Consider the following 5519-nt stretch of genomic DNA (forward strand, 5'->3'; position numbering starts at 1 on the left):
ATAGAACAGACTTCAAATGTTGAATATACAAACTATTATAGTTCAAATCTGAACACTGGTACTTTCCCTCATAAACTTCAACTAAAACAAAAAACAAAGGAAGAAAAGAAAGAAAGGAAGAAGGAAGGGAGGGAGGGAAGGAGGGAGGGAGGAAAGAAAAGAAGAAAAGGAAAAGAAAAGAAGGAAAGAAGGAAGGAAGGAGAAGGAAAGAAGAAAGAAAGGAAAGGAAAGGAAAGGAAGAAAGCTCACTCTAGGTATTAGAGCTACCTGACAAAAATTCATGCTGATCCTGAACTTCCAAGTGACACTAGAACTGAAACTGATACGTCTGCACAAATGCCAGGGCTAAGTGAGTGACACAGACATGTTACAGGAAAAGGCCAGGGCCAACTGTTAAGTTGTCCACAATTAAGAAACTGACAGACTTAAACTACCATATAAAATCTTACATGTAAACTCTATAACAATACTGTGTTAGGTATAAGATTTTTAAAATTTTTCATTTAATAAAAAAGCTTTATACAAACAAGCCATTGGCTTATCTCAAGAAAGAAAACCAAAAATTAGTCTAAGGCCTTTGTTTTAAATCAGCTTAAGCTATGTGTGTGTGTGTGTGTATGTGTATATATATATATATCACACTAGACCTTTTTTTGCTATCCTCTTTCTGAAGTTTTTGGATCCATTCTTCAACTCACATTCTAAAATACATATATTAGGACAGTGTTTACATAGCACCAGTTGAGTACTGTACGAACACAGTAATAATTGCTGGTACACCTATAAAATGCATCAAAAATTGCCATATGTAACAATGAGACCACTGGTCCCAACCCCTCCCCACTGAAACCAAAAACTATATTACCTCTTACAGAATGTTAGTGTTTATAGTCTTAGTGTGACTTGATATCTTAGTGAGCTGCTTGGTTCCTTTCAATCCTTTTTTTTAGCGATGAGTTCAGTTGTTTTCCTACTGGAAGAGGCAGTTTTCTGTCAGCATCTCAATAAATAGTTTATTTCCCACTGAAACATGGGATAGGTAATTTATTTCCAGTAAGTTTGCTTGTTTTCTTATATGCATTAAAAATATTTTAAAGCCTTCTTTGACTTTTCTTGATGACTTCCCTTGCCAACGTTTGTGTCAGCACTGCCACTAACAGCCTGAAGTCCATGGTGGAGCTCCTGTTTTATTTCTCACATGTCACTAGTCCTTCTGTTTTCATAGTTACAGGAAGGGCAGTAGCCGAAGGCGCACTGACCACCACCACGTGGGTCACTGTCTTATTTCCATCTGCCAGTTTTTCTTCTACCAACAGCAAAGTTTCCACATCACATTCTTGCTTTTATGCCATTGCTTCTGATTTAACCTCCGGTCCCTTTATGACTACACTGGTAACTTGAGGAGGAGTCTGTCCAGATGCCTGCTGAGTAGGCACCAATAGTCTCATTACAGGTGTACCATGGGCTATTGAAACAGGGGTAACTGCTCTCACAGCCAATGGGGCTCCAACAGTGTGAATGCCTCCTGATCCAATCAGATTTGACTTTGTCTGCAGTTGACACTGTGCAAGCTGTGTAGCTGGGATGGTAATAATTTTGGCAGGCTGCATGGTGATCTTGTCTCCGTTTTCAGTAGAAGCTGGCATCACAGCAGGGACTGCCTGAATGGCTGCCTTTGGAGAGGTGGCTGTTGTTGGACTCGTGCTGATTATTAATGGTGCACCTGCATTAAGTGACTGAACTGCCACAGCTGAAATTTTCTGGCCCCAGTGATGTCATTACAACAGGTACTTGCGTTGTCACACAAAAGGTCCTTGGAGCTGCTGTTGCTGATACAGATGCAGTGATAGTAGGAGACCTGGATGAAGCATTGTGACCAGGGGAAATGATATTCACAAATCTAGCCTCACCCGTCTCTGCTCTGGAGCCGTTTCTAGGGGATGAATTTCTTCCACCAGGAACAGAGGACGCTGCTTTCAGGAGACTTTCTGCAGACAGAGACACTCGTTCTCATAATTTTTCACCCATAGCTCCTGCTAAATCTTCATTACAGGTTTCACTTTCGTTATCATCTATGACCACTATGTTTTGGGGCATATCCCTGAACCGATATACAAAGCCTCTGTCCTTCAACCTTTGCAAGAATTCCCCTTTGGTAGTAGTATCTCGAAGCTTGTCCCATGGTTTCATAGTTCATGTCTGGTTTATTCTTATGCTTTCCCCAAAGCTTAGAGACTGCTTTTGAATCCACCAGCTTGAATATGCCTTTTTCTCTCTGAGGCCATTTAATATACTGGGGACAAGTATTTTTATCTTGAAGTAGATCTAAAAGAAACTCCCACAAATAGGTTATGTTTCCTTTTCCTTCTCTCAGTTTCTTCGTTATACCTAACTCAGGAGACCCACTGGAAACTGGTGATTGCTGGGTCTTTGGTTTACGGCCAACTTTTTTCTTTTTCATTGGTTCACAGCTATCTGGTGATGTAGGAATAGGAGAGGTATCCATTGGTTCAGACTCTTCAGTCGACGCCTCCACTACAGTTTCTGTAATGACACCTGGCCTCATAGCGGCATGGATAAATTCTGGAGTTGATAAACAAGGAGGGACAAACACTTCCACAGGACTTCTCGAATCCCTCCAGCAGGTAGGAGATTCCATATGAAGCAGGACTTCGGCAGCTTCGATTGTCTTCTCTGTACGGTGTACATTACTGCTGTGAACAGATGCTTCCACCCCCGAGATGAGCAGATCCAGGTGGTTCGGGGTCCCTCATGCAGAGAGACGTTGCCATGTTTATCCCGGGGCTGGAGCTGCTGCTTCACACTGACTTACACCGTGAGCAGCGGCGGCAGGGGAGGAGGTGGACCTGCGGCCGGAGACACACGCTGTGTGGTCGGTCAACACACACTCACACACTGGCACACGCTCCAGTGCCCCAAAGGAAGCCGAGGCCGGCCCGCCTCCCGCCGCAGGGCTGAGACACCCCACCACCTAACAGCAGGGGCAGGGGGCACAGCTGGCAACGCCTACTTTATTTTTAAAAATCATCACTGGGGCCTGGAGCAGTGGCTCACGCCTGTAATCCCAACACTTTGGGAGGCCAAGGTGGGCAGATGACCTGAAGTCGGGAGTTCGAGACCAGCCTGGCCAACACAGTGAAACCCCATCTTTACCAAAAATACAAAAATTAGCTGGACGTGGTTGTGTATGCCTGTAATCTCAGCTACTCAGGAGGCTGAGGCAGGAGAATCACTTCAACCGCAAGGCAGAGGTTGCAGTGAGCCGGGATCGTGCCACTGCATTCTGGCCTGGGCAATAGAGCAAGACCATCTAAAACAAGAAAAAACAATCAGGGAATACATTTTGTGCCGTATGTATTGGGTGAATTGAGGAAAGGCTCCTTATGGGATAGTTCATTTATGCCTCACCACCACCTCCTAAGATAAGGAATAGCAGACCATTTTCCAGATGAAGAAATGAGGTTTAGAAAGAACGTAATTTTAAAGTCACATGACCAGCAGGTCGCAGACCCTGAATTGGAACCTGAGTATATCTGGCTTATGTTCTTCCTACTGCATATGCTATATCTTCCAGGAAGAAAAAAGTATTTACAATGTACTAAAAGGTCGTCATAGTTGGAAAGGACCTTATGGATAATCCAGGCAGAAGTGTCTCCCTTTTCGCATTAAGCTATATAAAGTCAGTTACGTTAACTAAAAGAAGTTATCCCGTCATGGGATCCAAGATGACCCTGGTGGTGCTCGGAACTTGTTTGCCTGGCAGCAGCTGTTTGCCAGTCCCCTCGTTGGCCCCAAGCCCCCCGGTGATTGTCACATGGCCTCACACTTATCTCATGAGCTACACTTGTTACAGATTTTAATAATATAACATCCTTCTATGATGGATGTGCAAAAGCAGGCATCAGAAACCACTGACATTTATTATCACCATCTGTTACCATCACTAGGAAAGTTGGACGCTGTCATTTTTAATTCAAATAAATCGGGTCTGAATGGCTGAACCCCCTTTGCTCAAAGCTCTGCTGAAGTGAAGTACGTATTAAATAGTGTTTCTAAATGACCATTGACCTGGCATTTTCCCAATCAAAGATGGTTTTTTGTTGTTTATTTTTAATTATGTCACATCTATGAAACACAGTTTGCCAAAAGCAAGCCGTTCAGCGACCTCTGAGCACTGAGCTCTGACCACACGGGAGGGAGCTCTGTAACAATTGTGTGTGTTTTCCATGACCCAGAGGACTGCCCTTCAGCTCTGCGGAGAAGGCTGCTCTGCAGCACAGGGGCCCACCAGCCTCGAGGCACAGGCGAGACCAGAGCACATCTACACTCAGGTCTGGTGCTCTGGCCAGAAGCAGAGGCTGCCAATCGTACTGAACCATACTTAATTAAGTAATAGTTTTATGAGGTGGACGGCAATGCCCCAGGGGCCAACTCAAGGCCACAGGATTTATTGAGCTCTAACTGCAAACTGACAGTCCCCAGCATGCACACAACAGAGCCTGCATTACGGGAAAGTTAGTGTTGCGAGAGAATTCCTTCCAGGGAAAGTGAGGTGCCCATTATTCATTTGCTAGTAGGTTCTCTGCTCCATGAAGCACCAGTACTTCCAACAGGAGCCTGGGTGGACACCTGCAGAAGATGTGCAGAATGAAAGATGGGGAGCAATGACCCGAAAGCATGGTCAAGAGAGACAGGAAGCGGTGGCTTGTAAAGAGGAAGCACCTTCACAAGCAATAACCACCAGCAGTGGGATTTCGGTGGGGGAACAACTGAGGACAAGACAGGTCAGGCAGGGATGTGATAACTAACTATGGTTTCAAGAAGGAGAGGGGGCCAGAGCCAGTCACCTGTCCCCAAGCGTCACTGTAACTCCACTTCTCCATCAGCCAAATCAGCGCCAGGAAGCGGGAATGAGTGATGCAGGCAGCCAAAGGGGCCACTCACCCCTGGATCTGTGTGTCTAGCTATTTAGCTGTGGGGAACGTTATTGAACGTGGATTTTAAGACACACAAAATACTCTGCCGAAAATCCAAAGAAACATACTCGTAGACTTACAAGTCTCCAGAGTTTAGCCCATACGGGAGTCAGAAAGTTCATGAGACCTGGAAGCATCTGCCCTTTTAGATTTTATGTTTCATCTTTTCTGACATCATCCTTGGGTAGCTGTCCCTGCAAGATCGCTGGAAGAAAGACTGAACTTAAAGCAGTTGTTTCCTTGGAATACTTATAAAAATATGAAGGCTTTGTGTGTTCTTTTTAAAAATCTGTAACATTGCAACCTGATTCAAAGCAAACATGTAAAAAAACCACAAGGCTGATAGGTAAGAAAAAGACCTTAACGAGGGATCCTTAGAGATGCTCATGTATTGAAGCAGGTGGATCAAGGCCAAGACCCTTCGAGGCCCTTGCAGGAACTGGTTAGTGCTGAGGATAGTGGTCATCCCTTCTAGCTTGCCCAGGGCAGTATCATTTTATCCTGCTGACCTGGGGTCATCAT

At 44.8% G+C, this 5519-nt stretch overlaps 1 pseudogene; it reads right to left on the reverse strand.

Annotated features, from left to right (window-relative positions):
• Positions 1 to 1153: 1153 nt before the first annotated feature.
• Positions 1154 to 2730, reverse strand: LOC103222395 (ETS-related transcription factor Elf-2-like; annotated as a pseudogene).
• Between the last annotated feature and the right edge of the window lie 2789 nt (positions 2731 to 5519).

Source organism: Chlorocebus sabaeus, chromosome 17 (genome assembly GCF_047675955.1).
Source record: "Chlorocebus sabaeus isolate Y175 chromosome 17, mChlSab1.0.hap1, whole genome shotgun sequence".
Classification (NCBI taxonomy): domain Eukaryota; kingdom Metazoa; phylum Chordata; class Mammalia; order Primates; family Cercopithecidae; genus Chlorocebus; species Chlorocebus sabaeus.